This window comes from Corvus moneduloides, chromosome 9 (genome assembly GCF_009650955.1).
Source record: "Corvus moneduloides isolate bCorMon1 chromosome 9, bCorMon1.pri, whole genome shotgun sequence".
In the NCBI taxonomy this organism is placed as follows: Eukaryota; Metazoa; Chordata; class Aves; order Passeriformes; family Corvidae; genus Corvus; species Corvus moneduloides.
Window position 1 is genome coordinate 3610037 of NC_045484.1, and position 22543 is coordinate 3632579.

The 22543-nt window shown below is 42.4% G+C and overlaps 1 long non-coding RNA gene across 1 annotated transcript; it reads right to left on the minus strand.

Annotated features, from left to right (window-relative positions):
* Nucleotides 1–4577: 4577 nt before the first annotated feature.
* Nucleotides 4578–11143, minus strand: LOC116448191. Its single transcript, XR_004241836.1, has 4 exons — nt 11037–11143; nt 10728–10913; nt 8851–9011; nt 4578–8127 (listed from the first exon to the last, which is right to left on the minus strand). It is a non-coding gene; the product is annotated as an uncharacterized LOC116448191 (long non-coding RNA).
* Nucleotides 11144–22543: the final 11400 nt, after the last annotated feature.

The window sequence follows — 22543 nt, forward strand, 5'->3', positions numbered from 1 at the left end:
TAAGGTCACCACCAGGTCTTTTGTGTCATGACAAGATGGCTTATCTAAGACATTTCACCCTTATCTTTGTTTTCTGGGTACACCATGAGATTTTCTCATGCCAGCCATACTTAGTTCCTTTTGCAGCTGGTCCAACCCCTGTTGCCTCCCAGCCTGCACAAGGATGCACTCCAAGAGCACTGCCCACCACCCTCAGGCTGACACTTGGCACTTCAGCTTAACTAAACTTCAGTTTGCCTGTCAGATTTGTTCCTAGGGCCAACTCTCATGGGTGCATTTTATGAGCAGCACACAGAGCAATGGCTGCAGTGTCCCAGGAGGGATATCCACAGGCCACCCTGCCCTTGGGACAAGAGATGGAGTGACAGGACAAGGGGGAATGGCTTCCCACTGCCAGAGGGCAGGGACAGATGGGATATTGGGAAGAAATTCTCCCCTGTGAGGGTCCTGAGACCCTCGTACAGCTTCACAGAGAAACTGTGGCTGCCCCTGGATCCCTGGAAGTGTCCAAGGCCAGGTTGGACAGGGCTTGGAGCACCCTGGGCTAGTGGAAGGTGTCCCTGCCCGTGGCAGGGGGATTGGAAATTGATCTTTAAGGTCCCTTCCCACCCAAACCATTCTGTGGTTCTACGAAAAGACAATGGAAAGTAAAGATTTACCCTACAATCATAAGCAAACCTTGACCTGATGCATTTCTAACCCAGCCCTGCTGATTCCACAGTTGGTGGAATCCAGTTGATCCCATGGTTGGTGGCTCCTCAGATCTCACTAGAGTGAAATCCCTGCTCAGAGGAGATATCAGACAGTGCAGGCAGGTCTGGATTACCACAAGACCAAGTCAAGTGTTTCAGGATCTCCAGCTGATCTTTTAAAGGCCTCTGCTTTCTACAGATACTTTAAACTTTTTGTTCCCATACAAGATGAAAGCAAATATTAACAAAGAAGAATTTGCCTTGGGATAAACAACCTGCTTTTGCAATGGTCCCACGTATTGGCATCACAAAAAGCCAGTAAGTGCTTCTATATGACATGAAAGCATTTAGTACCACTTGGCCCAAGACACCCTGTACTGGGGGCTTTTCAGACCTGTGTGATTGTCATTTCTAAAAGTTATTTCTCCTGACTCTGGCTGCACAAAGTAGTCTGACACCAAGTACTCGCCCTCCAGAAAAAATTGCACGCTTTTTCCAAAGCCCCACCTCTGTAGATGAGTTATATTCAGAGTTAACCTTTCTCCTAATATTTGATGTCAAAACAACAACAGGGGATTTACAAGGGTTCTTCCAGGGTTTCAGGAAACTGCCCATAGCTGGACCAGAAACAATAATTATAAACATAAAAAACCCAAAAAATCTATTCACCTGCCTCACCCAGCATAGCACATTCATTAGGGCAAAGTCAGTATCTCTGAAGTATTTTAAATTCCTTTCTTTTGAATCACAGAATCTACCTTCCTAATGATACAAGAAAACTCTGGGTGCTTCCACAGAAGGAAACTTTCCCCAGAGCCATGAAGGCAGGTGTTCTGCTCCATCCTGTGCTTCCAGACCTGATCCCTCAGAATTCCCTGCATGGCCCATCATGAGGAGATTCATCTCACCCGGCACCAGGCAGTTCATCTGAGCTGGTTGCTCACACTGCTGCTATTAGAGATTTCTCACACTAGAGAGAAACTGGCACTCTCAGAGAGTAATCACCTAATTTCCTTAGACATCCCCTGCAGAATGAGATTAATTTGTGGCACAGTAGCTCCCTAACCTCAGTCAGAATCTGTGAAGTGTTCGTGCAGAAATACCCAAAAACTGCTGACTTCTTTCACATGCAGAGAGCTGGCTCATTAATTTTTGGCTTGAACATAATTAAAGACACTAAGGAAGCTTGAAATGACACGGATTCCATATTCCTACAGCCAACACAGAGAACATGACAGCATTTTCACCCAAAATACCTGCTTTTGGGGCTGGTATAAATGGGTTGTAAACATAGAGTACATGAAATAACTCATTGTTGTAAAGGTCAGAAGACAGAAATCCTTGCACAAGGCAAAGATCTGCATGCAAGAATACAAACCAGGATTTTGAAACAATGAAGAGAATCTGGGGTTTTATGTTTTCTAGTAATTCAATAGCTCTCACACACACTTAACATTGCAAACATGAGCAGCTCCCCTCGTCAGGGAAGCTGCTCAACAGTCCACTCGGGTTTGCAGATAAGTCATTGTAGGATTGGGAGCCGAGTTACCACAGTGTCAACAGAGGAACACAGAGAAATCAATTTATTAGATTTTTTTTTTATAATCTGAATTATCTCAGAAATTGCTAACTGATTTAACTTTCAAAGCAGGGCTTTAGGAAGCTCATCTGGAATATATTATTAATCAGGAGTATTGTAAATGTTACATGGTAATGACTGAAGCCCTCGGTGAGATCAGGGTTGCCTTGTGTTTGCTTCATACAACTCAGTAGGGAAAAAAATCCCAATCCCTAAAACATTTACAGTCTTTGAGAGACAAGGCAGAAAAAAGGTAGAGGAAACACAGACACAATTAAGTAGTAAGTCTATGAGTAAACAGCAGGTCCACGATGAAATCAGCAACAGAATCGATGCCTCTCACATCCCAGATCAGTACCTTGTACACAAAATCATTATATTCTAATTAAAAATCTTTATCTGTAATAGTTGAATGCAGCGTAAACCTGAGCTGAGCCAGGTTTCTAGAAGAATACTGGCTCAAAACAATATTCCGGAGAAAATTCTAAGGACAAGGAGGAAGGTCTCCTGGGAACAGAATTTATCATCATGTGCTGAGCATTAAAGAAATCACCAGCATGGTCTGAACGAGGCTCCAGTGAATCGAGCAGGAGCCCTCACGGTGGAAGCTGCTCCCTGGAAACTCGGGAAAACCTGGCTTTTCCACGACATTCGTTATGTTACACTCCAGAGTTATGTTTCAGTCACACTTGGATTTCCTCTGCAATGCTTTAACTGTAGATTTTCAAACAAGTCAAGACCCAGGGGATCAGCACAAAAGCCCATCCCTTCCCAAACTGTCCGACTGGAGTGACACCTGGAGTAGAGTTCCACAACAAGCGTTCATTTCCATGACAATGCCGATCAATTAGGGGAACAATCCACTTGGCGTTGTTAATCCCCCATTTGTGATCCTATTGATGTGACTGAGCAGTGCCACCAGACAGAGCTCAGGAAAGCACCAAAAAATCCTCCCAGAACACGCTATGGTCTAAAAAATATAAATAATACACTGCATATTGAAATACAGGCAAAAAGTAAGAGTCAGATCTCGCAGGAGTGAAGTGTGCACTGAGCTGTGGAATCATTGAGAGTAACCAGGAGCATTGTGAAGGCCTTCCAAGACTTTGGACAAAATCCAATGAGTTTTGGTGATTTTTACTTGGATCTAGCTAAGAAACTGAGGAGAGAAATTCAAGTCCATCTTCTCCCGTGCCTTTGCTCATGACTCATTTTTGTGAGTGACCCAAGGAGGAAAAAAAAGAAAGAAAAAACCCAAACCACAGATAATATCTATACAATGCACTCATTTACCCAGAGGTGGGAATGTTCCATTCCCTGCTCTACCCAAGTGAAATCAAGGTTATTCTTCTATTGGGCCAGGACAAACCAGGAAAATCCTTCAGGATACTCAGCTCAAGGAGAGGGAAAGCAAATTGGAGCCTGACTTTGCAAAGCAGTGCCTGACACATTCCTGTGAGTCCTGCCTGGCGCCAGTCCTTGTGACAAAGTCTATTCAGAAATTTCAGCTCATTACTGTATAATTTAAATATTTTTACAGGAAAGAAGGATCCGTTCTTCCCTGGGCCCATCTTGCACACAGCAGGGAAGAGCCCTGCAAACTCCTCCTGTTTGTACAATCAAATTCATGTTTGCTGAGACTGCACTAAAGGGGGGTCACCACCCTTCCTTCTTTTTTTCCCTGCTCAAAGGCAAGCAGGGAGCTGACACCGTGGAGAGATAACAGTATTTAGCATGGACACCTCCCTTTCAAACGACACTGATTTCATGCAGAGGGCTAGACAATCTCCATTTCCATCATATTTCATTTCAATACTCCCTGTGTAATGGAATCTTGGTTAGTTTAATATCACTGGTAAATGAAACTCTCATCTCAGTCAGTAAGAACAATGTTTGGTTTTGGCCTAGAGCGGGGAAGAGTGATTGAAGCACTTGGGAATTCATTTCAAAGGCTGTGGAATGCATTTATATGGCCACATCCTCTCTTCCCTCAGACACCCCCAAACAGCAAGGTCTGTAGGGTGCAGGTTTTGAAAGCATGTGTTAGCAATTGTCAGAAACTAAATGGCAGCCTAAAGGGACGATTAATTAGGAGAACAGCCAGCAAATTGGCACAAATGGCAAACATGAATAACACTTGTCTCAACAAGCATTTACAATTTCCTTTCATACAGTCAAAGTCCAAAAAAGACGCAGCACAGGGACAACTTTCCAAGGTTTTAATCACTTTGGATCATTCAGACAGTTCTTGATCCACTTTAATTCCATCAGACAGCAATATTCACACCCCACCCCCCGCCCCCGCACAATCCAGTGGCAGAGTAGTTAAAAACTGAGACGGTCAGAACAGGAACAGGAGGGGAGAGAAGCTGGGGAGATGTGTATCACCTACAGCCACACTGCATCCCATGGAAGGGACAGGAAAAGGGCATTATTTAGTGACCAGGATAATCTTTTCCATGTTGGACAATTCATAGAAGGCAGAGCTACTCGACCTTGTGGATGAGGAAGTGCAGGTGATCTGTAGGAGCACCCCACTCTGACCAAACCTCAAAGACTGAATTCCTCCCATTAATACTGGATTACTGGGAAAATCATTCTTTGCAAAGATCTCTTAACCCCATTTAAAAAAGATCACGACAAAGAAAGGTCAGATTTGCTCATGTCCATCCACCAAACTTCCTTAGGCACGGCCTCCTGGAGCTGTGAGGGAGCCTTTCCTTCTTCCCAGAGTCACATCAGACAGACACTTTCCTCTGAGGCCAAGGGACGGGAAATTGCTGGCATAATATTTCTCTTAAACAGTTCAATACATCAAAGTAAGCCAATTTTTGTAGTCTTGTACTTCAGACAAGCCCCATATATTAATAAAGGGAAGCACCCGCCTGCTGCTTGAACACATCTTCAGAGTGCTCTGGTTTTATCACTCAAGTACTCAGTTATGTCTTCACTGAGGATGAGTTTTGAGGAAAAAACCAAAATACAAAAAGTTGGAACAAGGCATGAGTTTTAGCAGCACTTAAATTGAGCAGTTTTACCTTCTAATCCCATTTATTGAGTTCCAAGACCCTATGATCTCGTGCAAGAGTTGTGATCAAGCTCATTTAAAAGTATTAAATAATCAAATAAATGCTAGTATTAACTTAGATCATAATAATTAAATACAGCTTCTTTACTCCTGAAGTGGGGCGTAGCCAATAGGAGCCACCAGTATCTTTGCTGTCTAGGAATTATTGGCTGGGCAACATTTATTGAGCATCAGGAAAAACCAGCAGAGAATATTCTTAATACCCAGTTGCAGTAGAAAACACCAATGTGAGTATTATAAAAAAAAGGTGGAGTGGTATGGGGTAGATCTCTTATCTCATTGTCAAAGTAACTAAAATTGTTCCTCAAATAATCTCAGCATTTATTCACTGTAAAGATATGTTTGAAAGTTTCCAGTCATTCCTTTCCAATGCAGGGTTTGTCTCAGGTCAGTAGCACTCAGATACACAGAAACCCCCTCTTTTTAAAACTATTTTAAGATTTGTCTTTTCCCAAGAAAATGCAAAATGTAAAAGCTTTGATCATTATGCTATTGTGGCTCACTTTTTGGTACCTATTTAGTTGATTTTTTAAGACACAATAAACACTTTGGCCAGTTGAGCACTGCAGTAACTAAGATACTCCTTGCTGTGAATAAATATCCAAACGTTGTTAATATTTCCATGGTGGAAATAAATGCTTCCTATGCTGCTAAAAGTATCTTTAACAAGATTCACAAGACCAGGAACCTGCTTCTCCCACAGCACAGCTACTCCAAGTTGTAAAGCCATGAGGTGTCCTGCTCCTGGATGGGCTCTTTGGGCTCTGTATTTTCTTGTCGTCAGGCCATGGGTGCCACCACCTTTGGGGCATTTACCTGACAAACAAAGGTGACACCTTGGCAAACCAGTCTGGCTGCAAAGTTACAGCATTGTGATAACAGCCAGCCCTGATGAATGGGCTCCTGAGGGAATCAGGCTGGGTTTCAACATAAAATATTACACAATAAAAGCTTGCAAGGCAAACCATGATTTAAAGAGAGGGAGAAAATCTAATCCTGATGAGCTCGATATGCATTAAATATACTGCGGCTTTCAGAGCTTCCCAGAAATGCCTTTTAGCATATAAACCATCATGGAATCCTGGGATAGTTTGGGTGGGAAGGGACCTCAAAGACCTCATCCTACCCTCTGCTGTAGGATGAGGTCATCTTCTCCTAGCCCAGGGTGCTCCAAGCCCCATCCTACCTGGCCTTGGACACTTCCAGGGATCCAGGAGCAGCCACAGCTTCTCTGGGCACCCTGTGCCAGGGCCTCTCCACCCTCCCAGGGAACAATTTCTTCCCAATATTCCATCTAAACCTACCCTTCCGCAACTTAAAGGCATTCCCCCTTGTCCTGTCACTCCATCCTTTGTCCCAAGTCCCTCTCCAACTCTCCTGGAGCCCCTTTAGGCACCAGAAGGCACTCTAAGGTCTCCCCAGAGACTTCTCCAGGCTGAATAACCCCAGAAACTTAAGGCATATGGGATGAATACAGCTAAAAAGAGAAACAAACCCAAAAATATCAAGCAAACACCTGGAAAAGAGAAGCAAAGGATTCTTTCAAAGTGTGTTTTCATTACTGAGAACATACAGAAAGGATTTTACACTGTCTAGATTAATTTCAGGGGACGAGAGTTGGGTTTGGAGTTTTTTTAGGAGAACATAATAAAGTACATATAAAACCATGTTCTGCCTTTCACAGGATCTGAAGGGCAAAGACCTTGTGAAATAAAGAGAAATGAGAAGCGATCACACTACAGCAATGACCTTAGATAGTGCTCTTTATTTGTTTGGGGTTTTCTATTATTTTCTGTAATAAGTCTAACAGTGTCTAAATGAAACATTGTTTAAAATCTTATGGTATTACTTCTCAATGAAAAAAACAGTCACTGGCACTGGAAGCCTTCTGCCACCCGGCAAAGACACAGAATTTTAACAGGGATCCGAATTAGGTCTCATTACCTGAAAGAAGTCACTGGGTGAAGTTTCTTTTCTCTGAAATCCTGACTCCTGCAAGACCCATGGAGGAAGCAGAGTGCAAAGGAGCTGAGCCACCCTCACAGCCGAGATGTGGAACCCACACTGCTGCTCAGGCCTCCCGCTTCCCAAAAGAAGTTACAGAAAGAAGTTGTCCTAGAATGAAATCCTGATATGGGATGCATGGAGGAGTTTGGGTGGTTTGATTTTTCTGGGACCTTCCCATCTGCAGTGGAACAAACCTGTGCTTAGCACAGTGTTATTTGTATTTTGCTCAAAAATAAAGCAGTGCACAGCCTTTGTGTCTTTCACAGCAGAAAATTCCGTAATTTAATTCCAAAGACTACAATTGCCAGAGCTGCAGCAAGCTGAAACCATTCCAGCAACCAGAGCTAATCCTGTAAAAAACATGGAATATAAAAATAGCAGCCCTTCAGATGAAGGGAAAGTCAGTGCAGAGAGAACTGGCCACTGCTTTACAGGCGTTTTATTGCAACACCTGCTGTAGGGCAGTGGCTTCATTTCTGCATCAATACCAGCACAAATCAAATCTAGAGGTCTGATAAAGCAAAACATTCTGTATGAAACACACCAAAGACAGGAGGGGTTGGATAGAGATCAGAAAATCCATAGTTCACCTGACTACCCAAAACCTCATTTAGATCAAGCCTAAACTTGTTTCGTAAATTTTATTTTATTTTATTTTATTCACAAAACAGATCTGAAACCTCTTTGTGGACACTGGTCTTTAGCTGAAAACACTGCCAGCCTCTTCACCCATCTTACCCTTCTACACGATTTTCCTGAAACTGTAAAGGCAAGGAGAAGAAAAGGTAAATAATAGTTATTCAAATATCAAAAAAAATAGTCTACCCTAAAATCCAGGATTTTTCCTTGCACTGGAATCTGTCCTAATTGTAAACAAAGAGTTACAGTCCCAGTTTTTAAATTTTGTTGCCTGTACTTTGCATGTATAAGGATTCCGTAATTCCTGCATCCTTGGAGTCCATGAGAGTTTGTCAGACTCTCTGCTTTCCTTAGAGAGAAACAGTTTCAGATGTAACAGCTGAATTTATAACACTGACTTGATATGAAAGATGTGAAAACAATGACCAGGCTGCCATAGAGGAGAAGACGAAGAAAGGGAGCCTTAAAAACTAAAGGAATAAAATCACAGCTGTTGCAGACACGTGGGACAGGCCTGGCTCATATCTTTTAATGCTTCATGTGCACAAGGCTAAGTGCTTTCACCCAAAAGGCAACATAAGAGGCTCCCTCTGGATAAAAAAGTCAATGGGTTTTTTTTTAGAAAGCATTAAGGAACAATAAATCATTTCCTAAAGAAGTATTTCTGCCTGGAAAAAGCAGGGAAAGATTTGGAATATTCTTCATGAATGCAGGATTTAATAAATTCCTCCATGAAGTCCTTTATAGACTCTCCTAAAAAACCAAGTAGTTTCCATGTGACAGGTCGCTCAATTCGTCAATAAAGGGATTAATTTTGCAATATAAATCGTATTTAGCTGCCTTACCTCCCCTGAACTGCATTGTCCATCAAAATTAACCCTCCTTGGTACAAGGCAGAGGTTTCTGTGACCCCCTTAGTGCTGTGCTGAGCTCTTCAGGAGAAGAACTGGACCAAGAGTTTCACGGGCATCTCATGCTTTTATAGGGAGGTGGTGGAGTTTCCATCCTTGGAAGTAAAGAATAAAGAATAAAAAGCATAATGAATTGGAGAAAGCTACAATGACTTCAAAATTAGCTGTGCTCTGAGTGAGGGAAGGAGAAGATGACCCCAGGAGCCCCTCCTGAGTTAAAGAACTGGAGTTAATAGAAATAGAAATAATAAAATTATTCTGTTTAATAGAATAATAAATAAAACAACTTAATTTACTAACTAAAGAGTAAGCTCAAATATAAGACATAAATAACTGAATAAAGTGAAATTCTATTATTCTGAGAAGCAGCTACAAAATTATGTGCTCTTTGAAGTACAAAATTGAGCTTTACTACATGAAACAACCCCATTTTTCATGTAGGCCACAAATTATATTCTTAAGTACCTCAGACAGGTGATAACAAATTAGATTCCCACTCAGAGGAAAACTTGCTCTCCCTTCTCTACAGCTGCAGATGCTCGTTTTAAAATGCTTTGGTTTAAGCACACATTTAAAACCAATTTACAGGTAAGTTGGGAAAGAATGCATGAGTTAAAAAAGAGCATTGGAAAAGAGCAGGGAGGTGGTGCGGTCCCCATTCCTGGAGGTGTCCAAGGAAAAACCGGATGTGGCACTTGGTGATTTGGTTGGGTTGACGAGGTGGGGATCTGTCACGGGTTGGACTCCATGGTCTGGGAGGGTTTTTCCAGCCTCAGTGATTCTGGGATTCTGTGTCTAAGGACAGAGTTTGGGGTTTGGGAAAGTGCAGTCCCACAGCATGCTGTGCAGGCCTTCTGGCAGCTCTGTGAGCCCCAGCTGGGTGGTTATGCCTCGTGGTGTGGACACAGCCCCAAGAGCCTCGAAGCTGCACTGCCATCCCAAGTGCAAACCCTGAGGGACACAAGGAACACAAGTGCCAGCTCAAATCATGTCTGCTCCACGGAGCCCACAGCCTCTCCCTGCTGGGGTGGCTCCCCCACCCCATGGCCTCGTTTAGCAAAGGTCATTGTGGGTACAAAGCTCTGCTCACAACAGGATTAACACAATTCCATGAAACTGCAGGTTTATTCCCATCCCTGAGAACACAGCTGCCTGAAACACCATCCGGGAAAAAATGCTCTGGGATATTTTTCAATCCTCTCAAGCAATGTTCCCCTGACATCCAAGAAAATAACCTGAACCCTTCAAGTTACTGTCTTCCCCCAGGTTTTCTGAATATTTTATAAGAATTCCATAACAAGATTGGAAATGTCCGTGCATGAAGAATTGTGGTATTGATTTAGTTCCCAAAGTTATAAAATATAAACCAGGTACCAAAGAACAACCATTCTCAACCTTTCGGTTGTTATATTTTGTATTCCATTTCATCTTCACAGCCTGATACAACATTTATTTGTATTATTGGCAGCAATCTTTGCTGTATCCTGGGAGTTCATTATGGGAGTTTTCAGGATACCGGCTATAAAAACTTTTCTCCTGGATTCATAATTCACTAACAAAATAGCAGTGATGAGTCAAATGATGATTTGTACATATTTTGAGTGTCCAAAAAGTATTATTTATCAGTTTTGTATGAGGAGCAACCAGCGTACAGGTAAAAAACCTCACAGGCTTAGACTGAGAGGGTTTGATGCAGTTTTGCTGCTTTTCAAAAGGAAAAGTTTTCAAAGTACTAAAACTGCATATAAATGCAATAAAAACAAAACAAAATAAACATAGAGTTGACAGATGTTCTGTGTGTTAAAACCTACCGGGCTACATTCCTTCCTGGGGAGGTCAGTAAAATTACTGTGTGCAATGAATTTGCTTCTTCTACCAACCCCCTTATTTTGAGTACACAACTTGTAACTCACGAGTTCAGCTCCTTTAGCTGCTGAAACAGGGACTGGCAGGCTCAGCCCTTTTGTCTCACAGCTATCCACCCATCCCAGTACCTGCTGGGAAAAGAACAAGACATGTGAGCAAACGCACAGCGAGATGAACTCCCCAGGAGATGCCACCACCTCCTGCCCCACCAGCTGCCAAGAGTGGAAAACCCCACATTTTCCCACCGAACTCACCTGGTTTTCCTTGCTCTCCCTCCACATGTTTTTCCCCTCCTTTTTTTTTTGGGGGGGGGTTTTTTTTTGGTTTGGTTTGGGTTTTTTTGGGGGTTTTTTTGGTTTGTTTTTTTTTGTTTTTTTTTTTTGTTTTTTTTGTTGTTGTTGTTGTTGGTTGTTTGTTTTAAACATCATCTTTTCTGGGTCTCTCCTCAGCATCTAGGGAGGCACAAGGCTGCAGTCCTGGGACTTAATGGATGTAGAACTGGGAGGCTGCATGGGCAGAAAGCAGTGATATCAAAACTTTCCTCCCCCCTTCCAGTCTTCCCCCTCCTTCCTAAGATGCCTTAGGATTTAGCTCTTATTTTTTCAGACCCTGTACTGGTTTACTGTAACTCAAAAATTCCATAGCCTGTTTGCTACTGTTCTCTCATCCTGGTTCGACATAACAAACCCTCTCTGGGCCTGAACTCGAGGACACTTTGTTGTCCCAGGCCCCAAAATATGTAAAATGAGCCTCTGAACGGGGGAAGCAAACTTGGCGTAATTACATCACTACCTGAAATTATAACTGGAGAATTAACCCTGATATGCAAATGGACCAAACTTATAAAAGTGTGAAAAACCTATGACCCAGCATCCATCTTGGGTGGAGCCCCTTGGAGGCTTTTGACTGCCCAGGGTGCACCTTTGAAGGCCCTTAAAATAAATACCTGCTTTCATTCTCTAATCTTGTCTAGCCTCTGTTTTCAGGTAGCCACTTCAAGGCATCACCAGCAATCCTTCTTGTCCCACCTGAATCCCCACTGATTTCTTCTATTTCTTTCCAGCCCCAATTTCCCTCTTACCCTTCCTACCCCATCCCTCAGCATCCCTTTCTAAGGGATATTCTTGCTGGTCCAGCAAAGCTGAATTTTGCCTGGATGCTGAGTGCTCCCAGCCAAGGTTTCTCAGGACTACCTGACCCACAAAAAGTAAGTTTAATTGGAAAGCTCTTTGTGCAGCTCACAAAATACTTGTGGAAGTATCCTAAAGCCCAAGTCCTGCCTCCTAACCATGTCCATACAGCCTTGCAGTATTTATCTATTCACCATAGGCATATTTATCTATTCACAATGGGAAAATGCAAAAGGAAAAGTCCTATGTGATTAGACCTGTCTGTAGGAAAAGACTGTGCTGTACTTTAAAAACTGCCAAAATAAGTGTAGTTGCCAGGATGTTTGTTACCATGAATCCTTTTAACAAGCAACACCCACCTTGCTGTGAAATTTTTCACTAAAACTGCTGAAAATGCACCAAAGCACAGAAGAAAGGAAAAGGGGAAACTGGAATTCTGAGGGCAGCACAGGAATGTCCCCCAGGAGGGTCAATGACTCACTGCCCCCTCCCCTTTTCACAGCCTTGTCTGAGAGCATCAGTAAAGTTAAAATGCCCCGAACACCTGGATCATTTTTAACCCAGGATGAGCTGAGGATGTGACATTACTGCGGGATGACACTGGAACAAAAATTAAGGACAGAAAAAGAGCAAAACTGGGCTGTTCAAAGCCTGAATAGATCACATTTTGTTTGGCCTAAGCAATGCTTAACTCCAGTTTTATGCTACTATGAACAAAAAGAGCATAAACTGGTACGTTTTTAGCAAATAAAAATAACAACCAATTTTAAGCTCTCCATTTGTAGTCACTTGTGCCGTATGGTGTACGCCGAAGCCGGGGAACAAGATGAATGTTCAATCATATTTCAGCACAACTGGAGACAGCTGATGGAAATTGAGGATCTGATCCAGCAGATAAAAAAGAAAGTGGCAGATTCAGATCTTCTTTGTGGAAGTTAACATCTCACTTGGGCTCCCGTGTCCCTCTTAAACAAGGCGAGATGGAAAAGCACGTCAAGTCTATTAAGCTTTTGTGCAGAGAAACATTGCAATCCACAATGTCTGTGCCCTCAATTGCTGAAAATGTCAGAAAACTGTCAGGTTTTATGGCTGCTGAAAAACAAAACAATAATAATACAGCTTCTGCAAGATCTGATTTCCATCTGACATGCTGATAAGGCAGGCTGAGCCAAAATGAGACCAACCTAGAAATGACAAGGGAACAGCAAGTTCTGCCACTCACTGAGCTCTGCAACAACACACAGCCCTCCTCAGAGTTATTAAGGGGATGATTTAATTAGATCCAAAATATGTTCCAAACTGTCCTTTTGAAACAGTCCTGTCCAGCTTGTTTCACTGATGCAGGTGTTCTTCAGAGGCCTAAAATTACATAGCTGTGATTCTTTTTGTCTTTTTAAACATCATGTGTTGTATTATTGCTGTTCTAATGTTTTTCTTGTTAATGTTTTAATTTTTATTTCAGATACTTTGGAAATTTCCGAAATACAATGCCCATGAGACAAGCTGCTGCTTGAGCTTCATTTTATTTTTGGCAGAAAAACATACCACCATAAACACAAATAAAAATAAATCATATGGATTTGACTCCTGAGCTTAATACCTCTGAAAGAGTGTGATGCAAGGTTTTCCACATATTGCAGAGCTTCAGGGGCATTTGGACACTGCTCCCAGGGATGCACAGGGTGGGATTTTTGGGGTGTCTGCGCAGGGCCAGGGGTTGGACTCCATGATCCTGGTGGGTCCCTTCCCTCTCAGGATATTCCATGATTCCATGAAAACATAAAAGGAAGGCAGATGGGGGTTTTTTTCAAAAGTGCTCTACAAGGAGAGGGAAAACCAAAAACAATTCAGTAGGCTGCAAATGGCTTTAAAGTCTATACTCTGAGAACAGCACAAGAAAATCTCTCCCTCTGTAGGAAGTCCTTGTGTGGCAGATCCACGATGCTCTGCAGGATGTGTTACAGCACCCTGAGCAGCGCTGGGGAGCAGGACAGGCTCGGGCTGCAGGTGGAGCAGCAGAGGCAGAAGGGTCAGAGGTGCCCAAACTACAGGCACAGGATCCAGATCTGTGCTCTGACTGTCCCCAAGGGAACATCCTGGAACAACACTGTCCCTGAATAGAACCTGAACAGCAGAAATCTGCCCCAAACACCTGAAGTTACACCTCCATACCCACCCCAAAGACTGGATACAAGGAGATAAGCACCAAGAGCCAGGTAACACCCCGCTGGTAACTCTTCTGACCTGACAGGTCTGAAACAGACCCAGGTCTCAGACAGAATTGAATGGCTTTAAACTGACAGGGAGTGGGTTTAGGTAGGATATTAGGAAGAATTTCTTCCCTGTGAGGGTGCTGAGGCCCTGGCACAGGGTGCCCAGAGAAGCTGTGGCTGCCCCTGGATCCCTGGAAGTGTCCAAGGCCAGCGCCTGGGATAGTGGAAGGTGTCCCTGCAGGCATTTACTTGGAAGGAGTAGAAATAGGCAATGGTTTCATTCTCTGCCCTCATAACAGAAGAGATTGTACAAAATTAATAATTTCATTTAAAAGCAAAACTAAACCAGCCACCAAAGCCTTCCCTTCCCCACCACGGTAAATTTTAAGTCACGGAAGAGGGATCTTGCATCATGTTTCCTTGAGCTTATTCTGATAATTGCTTAAATAAGAAGGACTAAAAACCCTTCAGAAGAGTTTTTCTCCCCTCCTGATTTTCATTTTAAAGGGTAAATTAAAAGTCAATATTCACATCTAGCAGCACAACAAACATTTTGTTGCGTGCACAGCTTGGAAAGATTCTCAGTAGGCTGCAGCACACAGGATTTGCCTTTCAGATGAGGATTTTGTGGTTGTTGGAATATATCCTTTAATAAAGTTAGAAAGACTGCTTCAATTATTTGTCAGTCATGATTAGCCCTGACACAACCATGCAATCAACAAGCTAACAAGTTCAGCATCCTCAGTGCTGTATTATAACCAGAACTGCTTAAGCAATTTAAGTAATACCTTGCCTGAATACCTTCATTAGAGGTGAAACAGTCAAACTTTCATTTTTGTCTATTATAGACTCCATTTAACCATGTTCATTTACAAACCCAGCCCTGTTACTCCTAATATCAGCAGAAATAAGTTCATGTTCAGTAAAAGCCACTAACCTCCATGGGGAAGTAACTGAGGGTGGAAAAGTGTTTTTATACTAATCTGAAGTCTTGGCTGAGGTTATAACAGTCCATTAAATCAATTTGGTGCCTCTTTGTCAAGAAAGATCTGAACCCAGAAGCCTCCTCTGAAGGGCAGCCAGAGCATCAGGCTTTGTGTGAATTCTGTCGCTTGAGCTGAGTGCTTTGGTCACTGTACAATGACAAAAAATGAATTACTGAAGGGGCCCAACCTCTTAGCTGCAACTACATAACACTTTCAGCTAGAAATTAAATGAGAAAATAATAAGATAGTATTGAGAGCACAGAGAAATGAGACTAAATTAGTCTTCCCAGGGAGTTATTAAGCAAAGAGGTAAGGTCAGGTGGGCTTTTGCTGACCAGAACAATAGTAGGGAGCTCTAAAAACCACACAACAGCAGAGCTCAAGACTGGTGGCAAGACAAAGGCAGCACTATGTGCTAATAAATAGTCAGGGCAAGCAATTATATTGTGTCACAGAGAGAAGTGATTGCAATGAGCCCTGAGATTTCAGGCCTCCTGAATTCAGTGATAAGACCTAAGAAAATTCCACAAGCAGTGAGTGGGTGTCATGTACTGCCAATGATCCAGCAAAAACACCATTACTGGGCTGCCTTGGACTCCAGAAACTGCAAATGCAGATCCTGATGTGCTATGCTGAGGTCGTCAGGCTGGATTTGGAGCCTGTGTGCCCAAGGTCACATTGGAGGTTTCTGGAAAACAAGATGCTCGGTCCTTAAAAAATCATAAAAGCACAGAATAGTTTGGTTAGAAGGGACCTTAAAGCCCATCCAGTTCCAGTCCCTGTAATACACAGAAATTGGTCCCATCCAAGTTAAAGGGAGGTGATTTCCCTTGTTAAATTTTTGTCCTGATCAGTCTAAGCACAGCTCTAAGTCATGTGAATCCCTACCACACGATGGTGCTCCCTCTCCCAAGGCATCTGTCACAGCCAGGAACAACTGAGTGCTGCAAAAGTTACAGCTTGAGATTCCTTGGGGTCATCTCTGTCACCGCTTTCAAAAGCATTGCTAAGGAGGTTTATATACCTGCCATTAAACTGCTCTTTTAGTCTGCAAAGCAAATCTCCAAGTGACACCCAGGGGTTCCACATTTAATGTTTCACAGAATGAGTTTGCTCAGTCTGTGGGTAAAACGATATTTTCATACTGCTGGACACAGAGACCAGTAAAAAGTGATGAGCACTGCAGTGCTCTGTCTGCTGGCACTGTCAGAAACAGCCTGATGTAGTCCCCAAACTCTGCCTTTCTGCAAACTGTTCTATTTTTCAGTCCCTGTCACCTTTCTTCTTGCCCCCACAGATGTACAGACACAAATACAATATTTAGTCCTGCACTTTTCTGACGATGCACTGCTACAAAAATCGAATAAAGCTCCCCTACCCACCAAAACAAAAGGCCTTAAAAATAAAAAAAGACTTCTCGGGTAGTTTCGATGTATTTCTCTCTAGGGCTCTGCATTGGAGAGGAAAATCCATCCAGCTGGAAAGCTCTGCCCCTGTTCCCTTCACAAGACCAGCAGCCCTAAGGCAGCAAAGGGCACTCAGTTCTGGCACAATTTCCCCCATATACCCTTGGCTAGTCCCTGTTCTTCCTCATTCCCTTCCAGATCCCCAAATGGATGTGACACATCGCTGGGGCCTTGGGGCTGCCATTGCATCCCAGAGGGTCTGCGCAGCTCACAGCAGCCACCAGCCTCTTCCAGAGGGGGCTGCAGAGCCTGCTGCCCTTTGAAAGCTGTGACTGAACGCAGTCCTGAGTGTGATGGGACACAGGAAAACACTCAGCTCCTTCCTCTCCACTCCTGTAAACTCCTGGAGTTTCAACAGAGCAACAGCAAGGTACCAAAATACCTTCTCCTTCTAATCCCCAAAGAGGTCCTGAGTGCAACTGGAAGCAAAAGGCTGGAACTGAATTGCCTCTGAGATCTTCAATCCAAAGCTCTGTGGGACACAAAGAACGGAGGAGAGACAGACCCCAGGGACCTCTCCTGGCCATTCCCACAGCCCTGCATGAAGGACCCTCCAACCAGCAGCAGGAAGAGAGGAGCATCTTCCACAGCAGTGTCCAAGGACCAAGTAATCCCCGGAGCCCTTTGGCCCCTTGTGTGAAAGTTCAGTGCCTCAAAGGTAAGGAGAACCCACCTTCCTTCCTTCCAAAGGCTGCCCTTGTCCAGGGGAAATCATGGACCACACAGCCCTCAACAGGTTTACCTGGCCATGAACAGGGAGTGGATGAGCTGAGAATTCCTCCATATCCACACATCTCGGAGCACTTTGGAAAATACATTTTTAGTGGCTCATCAGCAGGGAGAATGAAAGTTGCCAGCAGCAAGAACTTTACATGCCCTAAAAACAAGAAATGCATTAGCATCTTTATTACAAATGTAATTGGGTTTTTTTAATTTGTGATTGGGGAAAGGGTCACCAGTTAAAATACACCACTGTAAAATTTGCAATTTAAATTTCATTTCACGCTGGAATGTAGAAACAGTTTACATAAATAGTATCCATTAATCATTAAAAAGAAAGGTTAGATGTAAATTAGGCTGCTACTGTTTTTTTTCCTGTGATTATTTATGGGTTGGTGATGAAATTTGTTTTCACAAGGAAGAAGAATTAAGGCTTTTTCTGAAAGCAAAATCACATTCCTACAGAAAGTATAAACTTCAAGCAAGGAAAACAGAGTATTTATTGCTTTGACCCCCAAGAGCAAGCACAGAAACACGGAGTTTATTCTTGTTTACCTTTGAGGCAGAAGCCTTTCCCTTCATTCAGTGTAGCACTTCCTGTATTACTTCTGCCCACACTACCAGTTTCTGGCAATCCATTTTTTACATCCCACTTTCAATTCTGGGGAGAAAAAAAAAATACAAAAGCAAATATCCAGAGGATAGAGAGGCTGCTTCATCCGCTGGTGTTGAGTGACTCAATGCCTCTGTGATTAGCAGAAAGAAAAACAATCAGCATTTTACCCAACCTTCCAGGACAGCCTTTTATTAAGGTATCCAGCTCCAGAAACAGGGACAATCCCTATTTTTTCAATGCAAATCCCTAAGAACAGATCTTCACGCTCTTTAGAAGAGTACCTCCAGTCAGTGAAGACTGTTCTGCATCCTCGGATTCTATGAAAATATTTAGATTCTTTGTTAGTTCTGAAGAGGAGAACCTACTGTTACACAATTTATTCTACTGTTTTAGGAAACCTTAGGGCAGTTTCAACTATTTCATCTCAACATTCTTGATGGACAACTGATGGATCAATAAGAACTATTTCTCCCTGGATGAAAGAGGAATCTTATCTGCTCCTGCTAAGGAAAAAACTGTGATTTTGTTGTGATTATGTTTATATTCTTTTATAGTAAACATAACTTCCCTTTTTACAAACTGTGGAGATCTCCAACAGGTGTTGTCAGCTGCATTTCCAGGTTTTGGCGGAAAATCTCTCTTCAAGTTTATGCTACATGTTAGTGCTTTCGTTTACACTAAAATTAAAAATTAAAACATACAAACTTGTACATAAAAGCATGTTAAAAATCATGATCTATGATTGAGTCATGGTTCCATCCCAGTTCCTCACAGATAAATCTAAATTTCACTGAATTAATCCCCACCAAAGAAAGCTTTCCAAACTCTTCAAAGAATTTTGAAATAGAATTATAAATAAGAAAAACGGATTGCAAAAGTGACTTGGTGTCATGGCCTTTTTCTAACACTGCTTTACTTACTCATTAATGCCCAGATTGTGCTTTGGATTGAAGTCTTTAGCGGCACTTCTCTTTAGGTACTATTTGATTTCTTGTGGGGCCTTGGCCTGCAGCTTCAGCCTCATTTAATTTCTGATGTACTGGACAGAGCCTGCTAACGCTTGAAAAACAACAGAAAAATAACAATTGCTGAAGTTAAATAACTGTGTTCAAAAAGCAGAAAAGGGGCCTTTTTTTCTTTGCAATGTAATACCTTCAAAGTTCATAGTTTATCCGTTCCTGAGTGTTCATGGTAATGTTCTCAAGATGCACTTCTGTCTCCTATTTGTAAAGGATTACAATAGCATTTTTTTCCAAGCCTGGTGCACCAAACTATTCCCATTTCCATCTCTGTTATTACATTAATTGTCCCTGCTCTAATATGTGCTATTGTATAAACGGTTCCAACCACAGAGCTTTATGAAAGCACCTGCTGAAGTCCCTACAGACACTCCAGAGCACCCAGGGCTCTTCAGAGTGAAGCAATTTTAGCAGCAGCCTTTGCTCGAAGCTGCATTCAAAACCCTCAGTCAAGGCCTCGCCGGACGAACTTTTTGTTTCCTTTCTGTTATTTCACCTGAGGATGAAAACCAGCAAGAAGATAGAGAGGCTTGACAGCTTCTGTAATCTCATTGCAAATGCAAGCAGAAGGAGTGCTTCAGTTTTAATGTATTAGCAACTACACCACTGGGCTGAACTTCTTTCCACTTGTTTTTCTCCCCTTCTCCCTTCATTTGAAGTGGAAAATGAGGTCACATCTTATCCCTTGCCGAATGGAAAAGCACTAATAACTTCCCCCATTTACACTGGGAAAGAGTGAATAATCTAATTTCAAATCTCAAGAACAACTGTCAGGCTGAATGAGTTTCTGCTGCTCTCCCTGAAGGACAAGCACCAGCCCTTGAACTCTGTGTGTGGCCTTCATTATGGAGCCGTGGCATAGGCCCAGATGCTGTCTCCTCCAGACACCTCTTAAAAAATGGATGAGGGCCTGGAGAGCACAGCAGGGCAGCAGAAACTCTGGAATCCTACCCATTAGCATATTCATTAGGCATAATCAATAATTAATATGTCACTTGGATGAAACATACGGATTAAGTTATGCCTGTGCTAGGACTGATCCGAAAAGATTCATGAGCATGGGGCTCACTGTTTGCGGTGCAGGGTGGATGGAGCTCCAGGCATGGGCAGAGCTGGGCTTCCCCTTCCTTTATGGGCTGAGTAGCCCATGGGGTGACATGGGGACACAGGACCCCCAAAGGTCACACCTCTTGCACCTCCAGGTATTTAGAGAAAGAGAATCCCAATAAAGGAAAATAATACATTCTGAAAACTTACGAAACAACCCTCTTTTGGCCATTGGAGGACATTCCAACCATCCTGGTGTTGGGAAGACTTCACTGCAAACTTTTTTGACAGCAGAGCCTGAAAATACCATGAAACAATATCCAACACATGGCGGAGGAACAGGGTCTGTTCCTTTTAGAGTGCAAACCTGAGCCTGTTTTACAATTAAATAATAATAATACAATATTATAATTAATGTAACACAATGCTATAATTAAATAACAATATTAATACAAATCTCTTATGGGTTTATTTTATAATGGCCAATATACCTGTCAAGGGGCAAGAATTAAAAACACTTATTAGAATAAAAAAATTCCCAAACCAGCCTTTCCCTTTCCAAGGACATGATCTCCTCTGTTCCCATCAGGACAGGGTGCAGGTCCTTCCTTTCCTCCCTCCCTGCATAGCCATGAGCTGTCTACTACCTAGAGGAGCAAAGTTAAAAATAAATGCGCTTTTAATGCCTTTTTCATTCTCCATTAAGTTGTCACACCAGGAGGGAAGGGATAGAGAATAGCAGATTGCACAGTATTTTGTAGAAGTGGTTGGACACCCCATTCTCCAGTAGAACGGGGGAGGGAAGAGAATTTCCTGCTCTGTATCTGTCGCTTCCTTTGTGTTTGTCTCCATTTCAATCAGATTTAAGTGATGTTCCCTTGAGTTCCCTAACGATGTCATTATCACTTCAGACATATGAAAGGACTGTGACGCTCACCACAACAGTGTAAACTATTTTTCAACAAATTCTGCTTTAAAATGTGACATGAAATGTTAATGTATGAGATGAAGAACCCTACAGAAAGATTATGTAACACGCTCAGGTTTTCTTCTAAAAATCCATTTCCATTGAATTATTAGCTTTTCAGAATGAAATATTTCTGAAAGATGATTTAATTTCCCCAAGAGCTATTGGCCTTTGCTTGAAAGGAGCTATTGGGTTCTGTCCCTGATGATTAATTTGGGGTGTGATGAATAGCGTCAGATGCAGAAGTTGTGCTTTACATACACTAATGACATTCAAATTTAAGCATTTTTACCCATTTCAAAAAAATGTTATTACATCTAGAAACTAAGAAGAACACAAGTGCATTATTTAACAACATGATTTATGACAAAAATAAACAAATTAGGAGTCCAGTCCTGAAACTGCTAAACGAGGCTGGGCAGTACAAGTCCTCTACACTAAAACCTTTACACAGATAAACACTTAAGGTTTGGGTGTTATTTGGGTCTTTTGCTTTTAGATTATCATACTCTTAATTTCTTATTAGCAAAATACTTTTAAAAGGCTAGAATATAACTCCAGTCACGACTCCAACCCAAATTGGCTGCTGCAATGTGGTAAATCATCACATGTGGCGAGAACCACAGATGGCATCCCAAACTGCTACCTCAAAAAATATCTTCAAACAAGGAAAATTATTATTAAGCCCAAAATTCTTTCATTTTCATTTGGCTGTAACTGACAGTGTTAAACACAGATATTTTACCACAACACATTCACTTCCAGGCCACAAACAATTTTCTATGAAACACAAGAAACTTTTTTTTTAAAAACTCAGACAAAAGGTATGAACAATTCATGGATATAGTTTTCCTCTCCACAGCTTCTCCAGCACAAATTCGCCCATCTCACTCTCTTGTTCTACCTAATACACAGGAATTAAAGCAGGAATTGATCATGGAATCACAGAATCAAGATGGTTGGAGAAGACCTTCAAGATCATCATGTCCAATCACCAAGCCAGCACCACCACTAGACCACGTCGTCGAGTTCATGTCTCTGTTGGTGGTGGAATTGTGGCTTTAAGGCCTGAGCAGACTCATTTTTATAGCTCAAATGGGGCTTCACATGCCCTGGAGACCACAGAATTCCAGCAATTTCTTCCCTGTAACCAGAACCCCTCCTTCAACTCACACAGGTGTTGATAGATTAGTCACACATTCAGTTCTGGTCTAATGATGTGGCTACAGCTTCACCGCATCCCAGGACAAGTTGCTCCCAAGGTAAACAGCTCTCATGGGTAAAATCTTGGAACCTACATCTCGCCTGAAATCACCTGGCTTTACACTTGAAGTAAAAAAGTAGTAGTCTAAAGACAGATAATGAACTGAACTTCTGTATGTAAAAAAAGTTACCAGTCACTGACAGATAAAAAGAGAGGCACAAGCATGTGGGTGAAGATCATCTCTGTCTCTATTTCAGGTTGGTGCAGGAGCCCAGGAAGGGCAAACACAAACACCTCTGAAGGGGTAGCACACTGTTGTTGCACCAACCCACCTGTAACTAACTCAGGGCTTCAGATATTGAGTCAAGGCAGGAGAGTCTTCTTCAGATGTAT